Genomic DNA, 11,666 nt, shown 5'->3' on the forward strand with positions numbered 1-11,666 from the left:
TCTCTTTCATCATCTGTGAATTGATTTAGTTCTTTGCTTAATTGAATTCCAATTTCAATGCTGAGGCGGTTTTACATTCAAGTGGCCAAGTTTCTTGTCAGCATAGAGAAGAACTGGGCAAATGATTTGCCTGTGTATTTGGAAATGCCAGGGCTTTGGCCTTTCTAGCTCACCGAAACAATTGTGGGAAAACAGGTATTCATGACCCCGACGTGATTTGAACACGCAACCTTCTGATCTGGAGTCAGACGCGCTACCATTGCGCCACGAGGTCACTGATACATGATGAATTTTGATCCTCTAAGGCTCCAGCATCCTGGCGGCTTCCTCTTCTCCTTTTTCTCCTGGACCGGAGCGCATAGTTCTCGAGCAACAAAGCAGCGGCGAGCCCAGCCGCCCAGGCAGGTCCTGTCCCCAGGGCGAGGAGGAAGGAAAACCGACCCCTGGGTCACACTCACATACTTAAGAACGGAATTGTATCACTTCCCCCTTCTTCCTTCGGTAGCTATAAAACTTAAACGTATTGAAAATTGAACATCATGGAGAAGGCTAGCATCATAAAAACTGGTAACCACACCCGCCGCCCTTAGGGTTCTGACGCCAGCAGCCAGGAGAATGGGCGGAGCCAGCTCTGCGGTCAGCCACAGCCTTGCCCGCTTGTCTCCAGGCGCTGCCTCAGCTCAGGACCTGCTGGTTTACAATCACAGGTGCACCCATAAACACGGTGGTTTTATGTGACACGCAGCTCACTGTTAAATCTTCGGGAGGTTTACTATCCACCTCTTTTTTCCTCACACCGTCCCCTCCTCATCTCTTAAAGGAATGGCGCGCCCTTTTCAGCATCCGAGGGGCTGGAGCTGCACGCTGTTGGTAGGTCGGATATAAGCAGATCTACATGAGGGCCGATGAGTTTCTTCATTGTAAAGCTACTCTTCTCCCTTTTAAAGCAATATCTAGGAATGGGGCATACTATCGAACGTGCACATTTCTTACCCTTGAAGCCACTGATTGCAGTGCCTATTTTGACTGTAACAACTATTGCTGCGGTGTTTGACTAATGGCGATTTTCATCTACACTTACTGTTTTACTTCTCCTTCGAGAGAAAGCTGGTTTTCCTTATTTATATATGTACTCATTTGTTTGCACCGCACAGACTCGTGGATATTGTTAATTCATAAAATTTTATCCTTTATTTTGTTGCTGAAAATGTTTTTAACTTCAGCCATTATAAATCCTTCAGGTGGGCTCTTGTACTTCTGATACACCACAGCCTTCTGCCCTAAAAACGTTCGATGTATTTTATGTTTTTGATATCCTTTTCTATTCTAAAGTTACACTTTAAGTTTCCTGCACAATAAGCGATTTAGCGATGTCTTTGAGCATTTAACCGGAGTATGCTTTAACACAGTTTAATCTCCCTTTAACTGCATATCGTCTCTTCTCCTTAATGTCTACTAACGTATTCTGATCGGCAACAGAGAGTGATACAAACGCTTATCCCGATCTTGAACATTCTTCCTCTTAGGGGTGAGCATCTTCTGCATCTCTGATGGCACTTTAGTAAAATCTCATCATCTGAATGCATGAAAGACAGACACGAGCAACTGTGCTCATGTGTGGACAACCCAGAAAAGCAGCAAGCAGATGGAAGCCACAAACACCTGCTTACTGCTGTCAATAAGCAACTTTAGTGGGGGCCCCCCCCCCCCATAAATGCCGGCAGTCCAGGAAGGTTCGACAGGTTTGTTTACAATGGTCTTAAAGTTGAGCTGTTGAAATTGGCTCAGTGAAACACTGACTTGCACACACAAAGGAAAAAGGATAGTACCCAGTACTTGATTCCTGCCTCCCATTTTTCCACTTGAAATTACATATATGTTGGTAGTTTGTGATCCCATCAGGAGACATACCCTGATATTCAGAACTACCAACGAGAGTGAAGAATAGAAGCTTTTGGATTGTGTGTGCAAAATGTTTCCCATTGGAATGGGCTCTAAAGTAATTTTCCCATGCATGCTGATGGCCTTTTGCATGCTTGTAACACATTTACAACAAGAAGTGTCTAAGTTGGTGTCTTCCAAAAGACCAATCAGATCTTCCTTGCCTCCCACATGGTCCCACTGGTGGCACTCTGAAAGAAAGAATGACTTTGAAGTCTTGAATGGCTTCTCAGAGCAGACAGTGGAACTTGATTGTTTATTTTATGTAGAGGTTTGATTAGATTAATCAGTGTATTAGACTTTGAACTTAAGAAATTTTAATACCAGATACTTCATCTCCGAGACACATCATCTTCATCTTTTCTTTACTTAGTTTACGTAACTTTCTCAAATCTTTTATGACTTGCTTTAGGCTTTTTAATATTTTCCCCCCTATTTTGTAACAACATCCAAGTATCTTCATCACTGTGTACTAATAATCGAAAATAATAACTTTATTTTTATATCCTTTTAACTCTCTTAATTACTTGTTTTTAAAATTTATATTAAATATGAGTCCAAATTCCCTACATGACACACTGTAGTAAATGAAGATTACCTACTGAGGTAGTTTAAATGAGATGTCTCCCATAGTCTCAGGCATTTGAGTGCCCTAGAGATCCCTAGTTTGGGGAAGTTTAGGAGGTGTGACGTTGTGGAAGTGTATCACTACATCACTGCAAGGTTTTTTTTTTTGAGGTTTCATAAGCCATATACCATTCTCCATTTACTCTCTCTGCTTCCTGTAGGTTTGAGATGTGAGCTCGCAAGCTGTTCCTGCAGCCATGCTTGCCCCTGTGATGTGTCTCAGTTACTTTCCTATTGCTGTGCTAAGACACCATCATATGACCTGGGAACTTACAGAACAAATAATTTATCGGGGGCTCACAGCTTTAGAGGGCGAGTCCATGACTACTATGGTGGGGAACACAGCAGCAGACAGGCAGGAGCAGTGCTGAGAGCTCACATCTCCATCTACAAGGCTGATGATGATGATGATGAGAGAATGAGAGAGAAGGAGAGGGAGAGAGAGAGAGAGAGAGAGAGAGAGAGAGAGAGAGAGAGAGAGAGAGAGAGAGAGAGAGAATGGGGGGAGAAGGGGATGGCCTTGGCTTTTGAAACCTGCCCTCAGTGATACCTCTTCCAACAAGGTCACACTTCCTAGATCTTCTGTGGTTGTTGTTTTGCTTTTCATTTTTAAAGACAGAATTTCTCTATGTGGGTCTGGCTGTCCCAGTCCTTCTTAAACATTTCCACCACCTGGGGACCAGGCATTCATAGATACAAGCCTATTGGGCAGCCTCATTCAAACCACCGCAGATGGTATGGATGCCTGGCTCCCTGGGACTGTGAGCCCAAAAAACCCTTTCTTCTATAAGTTGCTTAGGTCACAGTATTTTATCACAGCAATAGAAAGGTAACCAACGCACGTGCACAGATACTTAAAAATCATTTATTTTTATGTTTTGACTGTCGGTACGTATAGGTGCTACATGTGTGCAATGTCCAAGAATGCGTTGGCTCCCTGAAATGGATTTATAAATGGTTGTGAGATACCATGTGTATCCTGGAAAGGGGAAGTAAATGCTCTTAACTGCTGAGCCATCTCCAGCCTCATGTTCTTTCTTTCTTTCTTTCTTTTTTTTTAATTATTATGTTGGTCATTACTTTTAAAAGTATTTCTTTTGTTTCATTTGTGACATTTGTTAGCCATTTTAGGATTAAAAAAAAAAACCTTGTACCTTTTTTTGTTTTTGTTTTACATTGTTTTGATCTGAATTCCCCAGAGCAATATAGGGACTGTGGGACCACTGGGTTTATCTCTTCTTCACCCTGTGTTTTTCATGACCGAATTCCCCAGAAGCTGCTTCCAGGTCTTTCTGTCAGGTTTGTAGTTTATACAGCCCAGAGGAGGCTCTCTTGCAGCTGTGATTTTGGTTTTGAATGAGTTAAAGTAACAAATAGAGAGAGCATAGCAAAGCATCTTCAAATCTGTGTGCACAGCATCCTCGAACCAAAAAGCCCTGTGAGGTCTGTCATGTTGGAGTTACTGGTTGAGAGACTTCTAGGCAGAAGGTCTTCCCTGTCTTCTCTGTGGATGAGCATTCCATTAACAGATCTTACTATAGTCATCTTTATACCCTGAGATAAATAATAGTAGCTTCTGTTGGAAACCATTTATACCTTAGTTGTCCTTGTGGGTACAATGCTTCTTGGGCTGCTTTGTTATTGTTTCCCTTGGACCACACTGACTCAGGACACGGGCTTTGGAGGACACCAAGACAAATGTGCTTGGGTCTGAAGTGAAAGGGGTTAAATCTCCATAGCCTGCTTCTCAGGGGCTGAAAATAGCACATGGCATTGGAAACAGGCACCAAGAAGAGATGGAAGGTATTTTCTTCTCATTTCAAGTACTATAAGAGAACACTTGATTTTAAAGGGTCACCTTCTGATTTCTTTAAACTTTATTAGGTCATGTCTTGGATTTCCCATGTAATTTGTTTTAACAGTGTAAGCTAACATACAGCTTTAATCTTAAATTATATAATCTGTCATGCCACTGACCTAGTGTTGAGGGCCTGAGGTCCTTGTGCTCACAGATAAGCATTAGGGGGAACCAAGACATTTTAATGTGCATGCTTGTCTCTTCAACAGAATAAATGCATACCTGTTTCCACCCAGAAAGCTGGGAGTGGATATAGTTAATCACCCAGTAATCTATGGTCTCTGAAGGGCTAGGCCTTACCCAAATTTCCAAAACTATTATGTTTATCTCAGACTCTTCCTCTCTTGACCCTGATCCTGAGCACTATTTCTCAGTCAATAAAACCCATCCTTATGGAAGAGGTCATACGTACTCTGTAAAAGAGACTCAGTGTATCTGCACCTTAAGCTTTACTGTGATAACTGCCACTGGGAAACTTTTGTCCCAAGTTGTACTGTGTTTAAATATGTCAAAAATAAACTGTCCATGGCTAGACTCTAGAAGTTTGAATCGACACCAACTAACTAAGTCATGTTGAACCAGACTTCCTTTTTTGTCTCATGTGGGTTGGTATTCTGCCAGCCATGGTGTTTGTAGGGACAACCTAGAGAGAATAACATGTTTATATATTGTTATCATTTGCTTTAAATAACAAGTAGGCGAGAAGTGTCCTTATACAACAAATATACATCTGCTGTAAGTACTGGAAACAATATATGGATATTACTTGATAAATCGTATGTTGGCAGTACTGTTCATTATCTAGGTCAATTGGAGTTAGTGACTTAAACTCTTGTCCACTCTGTAAAGTATCTCTCATTCCTCTCTCCTGTAACACTTTCTGTGCTGTTGAATATAGAATAAAAGCTCCCTGTACACATGGTCAGACAGTCAGACATCAAGCAGGCATAGACAGGCACACAACAGACTATAGACTACACTGAAATCGTAAGTCACAGACAGATGGAAGACACAGGGAGAGAAGTGGAGAATTCAGACTGGCTCCCGTTCTTGGTCAGACTAATGGAATGGGAAAGCACTTTGTTTTCTTTCCTGAACGTAACTCTTTAATGCTGTTAACTCACATATTTGTTACTGTAACAGAAAGCTTGAGGTAGTTATCTTAAAGGGAGAGATTATTTTGGCTCAAAGGTTTGGAGGTTCCAGGCCATGATCAACTGCTTTGCTGCACTGGTGTGGAAATGTGACAAGGAAGAGGTGCATCATGACAAGTACAGAGTGCCATCACAAGTGAGGGAGTGGGGCAGAGCAGGGGTCTGTGACACCACGACCCCTTTCAGGAGCAGGCCCCCAATGAGGCGCCTTCTCTCAAAGGCTCTGCCACTTCTGAATGAAGTGTAGCATTTCAGGTCTTCATTTTCTGGGTATCAGATCCCTGGTCTGTAAGAGCCTTACGGTACCCGGGTTATGGCCTCTAGGTTCTCCTTTTGGCTCCAGGGCTTTCCTAGTATTCTCAAAAAATCCCTGTACCTCTTTAGGGATGTGCAAGTTTTGGGCCATTTTCTCTATTTGATCAAGAGATTTTTGAGGATATGCAAAGAACCATCTATTAGAACAACCACTTTTGGTACCATGTTGAAAGTGGAGCTACTTCCTGAGGATGTGATTATCTGATCTGCATCTGATACAAAAATTTGGGATATTATTTAGATATATTTTTATCTGAAATCTCTGTCACTGATTCAACTGAAATTAAGGTGAAGAAGGGCAAGGTAGCTTGTCTGGAACCCACAGAGCATCACGACCTATTCCCATGTCCTCTGACTCAGAAGCACTGTTCCCATCACCATGCACCAGCACCTAAAAGGTATTTCCTGGGACACAGTAGTTGTACAGAAAGTTAACTTCAGAAGAAAAAAAGTTGTTTTTCTTTTTATGTAAATATTACATGTTCATTGCAAAGAGAACTTTAAAGGTGCAGAAAACCACGGAAAAGTCAAATAGCACCTTACGGTCTGGAAACTCTGTAACCACTAATGTTTTAGAGACTATCCATTTATCTGTCTCAAAAATTGACAGAAGTACTAACATCATGAGTAGTTTTATAACATAGATGCTACATTTACATTTTTCTATGTTTATAGTCCCTTCACCCATTAATTCTTTCTCCTTTTCTGTCTCCCCTCAAGGTCATTAATACTTACAGCCTGGCATGCTTTCTTCTCTATGCCTTCATAGAAATCTAATTACTTGTGTGAGTACATGTGATAATTTAACAAAAATTAATCTTACACATACACTTATTACAACAAGAAATTACTTATAAACATCGGGGAAATCTTGAAATTAGCATATCTATATTATTTTAAAAGTTACCTCTACTGTTCCAAATTATCCTTTAAGTGGCCATTTCTAATTCTGGCTTCTTTTCTTCCCTACAAAACAATACTTCAACAAAGGTCTTTATTTATTTGTATTCTTAAGCTTGACGATGCTTTATTTCTATGGAGCAGGTTCCCAAGTGAGAATGGGTAATGAAAATAGTCTGTAATTGCTGGTTTGCCGGTAGGAACATACGCTACACAGCCTCTAAGTAAGAGTACATAGCGTCCCTAAAGCCTACCCTCAAGGAAAGGTTAAGCTTTGCCAACTCTATGAAGCAGAAGTTTCAGTCCATTAGCTTGTGTTTGCACTTTCCCTGAATACTAATTAGGTTAAAAGTTTCTCATAGGCCACACTTGTTTGGAGTCCCATTTAGGAGACGTTCAGTCTAGATGTGTTAAAGACTTAAAATGTAAACACTAAATTATCAAACATTTTCAAACAAAATTTAGATTATGTATAACTTAGGGACCAAAGGTAACCCATCTAATAAAAAGTAGTCAAGAACCTAAGAAGATATAATATTTCACTATAAAAATTAAAATGCTGTGACTTTACTATATAAAAATATGAAGACCAATGTTAAATTAAGAGAGACATTTGCTACACACATGACAAAGGAGCAATACATCTTTAGATATGCAAGAAAAGGCAAATCCATCGAAAAACAGGTAAAAGTATATAAAGGCAATTAACTTTAATCTGTTAAATGAGTAAAGTATGAACTATGGATGAACTCTTTTCATTTGTCTAGTTTTAATCTAGTGTGAATTTTCTTAGAACTTCTAAGAATACAATTAAATTCTAACATTTAAGCATTTTAATTTAGTGTATAGAATCTAATCAATCTCTACCAATGATTCCCCTGTATTCAATACAGCTCACAAGCTTCTTCTTGGACACTGGTCGAATGGTTCACCGTTCTCTACATTAGCCGAGCTCCTCTCTGATGTATGGTTTGATGTGAAGTTTGAGCTACTCCGGCGGGCTTTCCCACAGTGATTACACTCCAGTGTGCATTCTTAGGTGCCCGGTGAAGTCTGAGTCAGTTCTAAAGGCTCTTCTACAGTCTTCACATTTGTACGGCCTTTCCCCAAGTATGAACTCTCTGACGCAGAGTTCGCTGTGACGCAGTAACACAAGTTTTCCCACGTTCCTTACAGGTACAGGGTTTTCCCCCAGGGTGTGTTCTCCAGCGTATTGTAAGGAATGACCTCCCCCCACACCCCCATACATCACCCTTACAGCGCTTTTCTCCACTATGGATCTTCTGATGACGTGTGACATGCACCGTCTGGCTGAATGCTTTTCCATGGTCATTTCACTCGAATGGTTTCTCTCCTGATTTGCTTGTGAAAACTCTCCCACATTCACTACATTTATAGGGTTTTTCTCCTGTGTGCCATTTCTGAGGCACAGTTAGCTGTGCTGGATTAGCCAATGTTTTAGCACGTCCCTACTTCTACATGGGTTTTCTCCAGTGTGGGCTCTTTGATGTGCAATAAGGCATGACTTCGTCCTGAAGGCTTTGACAAACCTAACGCTAACACTAACGCGAATGCGAACAGGAATCTGGATGCGGTTTCATTCCAGTAGGAATTTTCTGACGCGCCTTGAGATTTGCCATTTTGCTGAATATCTTCCCATAGTTAGTACGTTTATATTTTATTCTGCAGGATTCCCTACATTAAGAACATAGGTAGGGGTTTTCTTTGGTGTGAACATGCTGATATATTAATGAGGGATAAGAACGCATGAAGGCCTCTTCACATTCATGGTATTTACAGAGTCTCTCTCTCTCTCCTGTATGGATTCTTTGATGGACATTAAAAATTGTGGTATTCTTGAAAGCCTTTCCACAATCATTGCATTTATGCGGTTTCTCATTGGTCTGGGTTCTCTGATACACACTAAGACAGTACTGACTTCTGAAAGCTTCTCCACAGTCGCTACGTTTATAGGGCTTCTCACCATTGTGAGTTTCCTGATACTGCACAAGTTTTGGTTTATCACCAAATGCTTCCCCACATGGCATGCCTGCATAGGCGTTTTCTCCAGTTTGGATTCTGTGATGATGATTGACGTGGGAACACTGGCTGAAGGATTTTCCACAGACATTACACCGGTGAGGTTTCTTCTTAGTATGAATCCTTTGATGTACCTCAAGTGACGAAGAAGCACATAAGGTCTTTCTGAATTCATTACATTCATAAGGTTTTTCTTTACTGTGAACTCTCCATGTTGAATGAGCGAACAGTGACTTAGAACATGTGCTACAGCTATAGGGGTTTTTTTTTTAGTACTTTTTTTTTCAAACTAGATTATGAAGTCTGCCTTATAATTTTGCTACCTTCTGTATCCTTGAAGATTATCTCCCCCAAATGGGTATCTGTAATCTAATATACATTCTCTGTGGAAATTCCCTCATGTGTTTGGCATTTTTTGGCAAGGTTCTTCTGCGACAATTCCTGGTTCTGGGAAAAGAGCAACTCCAAGTCTCGAGCCCCTCTGAGCAGCAAGTGTCTTCTCTCTTGTTACTAGTCTTTGACTCGGGTGACGCTCTTGAATATTTCGAAGTCTTCATATCCTGTCATTCCATTTCCTGAGCCTTCCATTCTGGAGTCCCATAGGCCTTTCTCCCTCAGTCTCTCTACAATGATCTGTGATAAATCTTTTCCAAAGCCATTCTCTGATAGCACGGCATCCTTAGTTGCAGAATTGGTCTCCAAGTCTGAGGGAAAAGAAGAAAAACAAATCAAATTGCTTTTCTGTCCTAAGCTGGGGAACCCTCACTAAACAGGGTAAAAACAAAACAAAACAAAACAAAACACAGGCTTATAATGAACATACAGTGTCACTATTTGATATTTAACTAGAAATTTGACTATTTGATAGTTGATATTTTCTAGAAAAACAAACAGTAGAATTGAGGGGACATGCAGTTGAATAGAGGACTACAATGACAAATGCATGTATGTATGCATATGTATGTAAGAGACATGTGTCTCAGGCTGGCCTCAAAATATGGAGCCAAACATGACCTTGACTCTCCCTATGCTCACTCCCAGAGTGCTGGGATTATAGGCATGCACTACATACCTACTTTATATGGTGTTGGGGTTGAACCCAGGGCTTCACGAATGCTAGATATGTACTCTACCATCTGAGGTACAACTACTCCTATCTTTATTTCAATTTCTCTTATTTATTTTTTAGAGTAGCAAATCCAGTGAGATTCTTCTCTATTAAAAATCATACAGAAGGAAGGCTGGAGAGATGGCTCAGTGGTTAAAAGCACTGGCTTCTTGTTGTAGGATATTTGATCACATCGTGAACCCCAATATTGTGTTATTTACTGAAAACACCTGTTTCTAGTTGTGGTGTGTCTCAGCTTTAGCACATACCTTTAATCCATCTGGCTGGAATATAGACATACCCTTAGTACATAATACCCTTATACTTAATACTTAATATCCTTACCCATAATACTTAGTTCCCCCAAATGAAGGTAAAGATAGTTTGTAGAAGGAAGCATCCATGTTTGAAAGTGATGTCTGATTGAATGGCAGACAAAGTGATGAATCAGAGAAAGATTTGACAGAATAGGATATGCCCAACTCTCACAAGAGAGATGAAAGGGAAGCTTCTTGAGTGGCAGTGCAGAGAGAGAAGAGGCAGTTTTACCAGGAGAGTTTACAGAGAGAGAACAAGCTTAGCACAGGTGAAGACAGAACGAGCCAGGGAATGAGGAGCCAGTGTTATACCAGGAAAGTTTGTGAACCCCCCAAACCACCAAGGAGCTGATTCCGATGTACTCACATTAGGGTCTCTTCATTTACTCTCAAGCTTGAGCCTTATCACCATCTCTGATACAGAAGAATGGGAGGGGGCCCCCAGCCCAGTTTCAGGAAAGCATTTATACAGGAAAGAAGGGGGTATCTAGCCTGGTACACATCTGATTGTGGGGACATTATGACCTTTAACATAATTGGCTGGTGCTGGGAGCCAAATCATAAACTTTTTTTTTATTGGATGTTTAATTTACATTTCATATGTTGTCCCCTTACCCCATCCCCCACCCACCCAGGAACCCCCTATCCCCTCACCCCTCCTCCTGCTTCTCTGCGGATGTACCCCTACCTACCCCCCAACTCCCACCTCCCCACCCTCAAATTCCCACCCCCTGGGGCATCCAGCCTTCATGAGGCCAAGGATCTCTTCTTCCACCTATGCCCAGCAGGGCCCTCCACTCTTACATATACAGCTGAAGCCATGGGTCCCTCCCTAAGTGCTCCCAGGCTGGTGGTTTAGACCCTGGGAGCTCTGGTTGGTTGGTATTGTTGCTCTCCTCATGGGGCCACAAACCCTTTCAGCTCCAATGGTCTACACTCTAACTCCTCCATTGGGAACCCCATGATCAGTTCAATGGTTAGCTGTGAGCATCTGCCTCTGAATATGTCAGACTCTTGCAGACCTCTGAGGAGACATCTATATCAGGCTCTTATCAGCATGCACTTCCTGACTTCCACATCAGCATCTACCTTTGGTGACTGCACATGGGATGGATACTTAGGTGGACTGGTCTTCAGATGGCCCCTCCTTCAGTTTCTGTCCCTCACTTTGTCTCCATATTTGCTCCCTTGAGTATTTTGTTGCTCCTTCTAAGAAGGACCGAATCACCCCCACTTGGTCTTCATTCTTCATGAGCTACATGTGGCCTGTAAGTTGAATCTTGGGCATTTCAAGGTTCTGGGCTAATATCCAATAATCAGTGAGTGTATACCATGTGTGTTCTTTTGTGATTGGCTTACCTCACTCAGGATGATAATTTCTAGTTCCATCCATTTACCTAGGAAAT

General features: G+C 41.5%; 1 non-coding gene across 1 annotated transcript; it reads right to left on the minus strand.

Annotated features, from left to right (window-relative positions):
• Window positions 1–202: 202 nt before the first annotated feature.
• On the minus strand, window positions 203–274 carry Trnaw-cca. The gene has a single exon. It is a non-coding gene; the product is annotated as a tRNA-Trp (tRNA).
• Between the last annotated feature and the right edge of the window lie 11,392 nt (window positions 275–11,666).

Source organism: Grammomys surdaster, unplaced genomic scaffold (assembly GCF_004785775.1).
Source record: "Grammomys surdaster isolate TR1022 unplaced genomic scaffold, NIH_TR_1.0 581, whole genome shotgun sequence".
NCBI lineage: Eukaryota > Metazoa > Chordata > Mammalia > Rodentia > Muridae > Grammomys > Grammomys surdaster.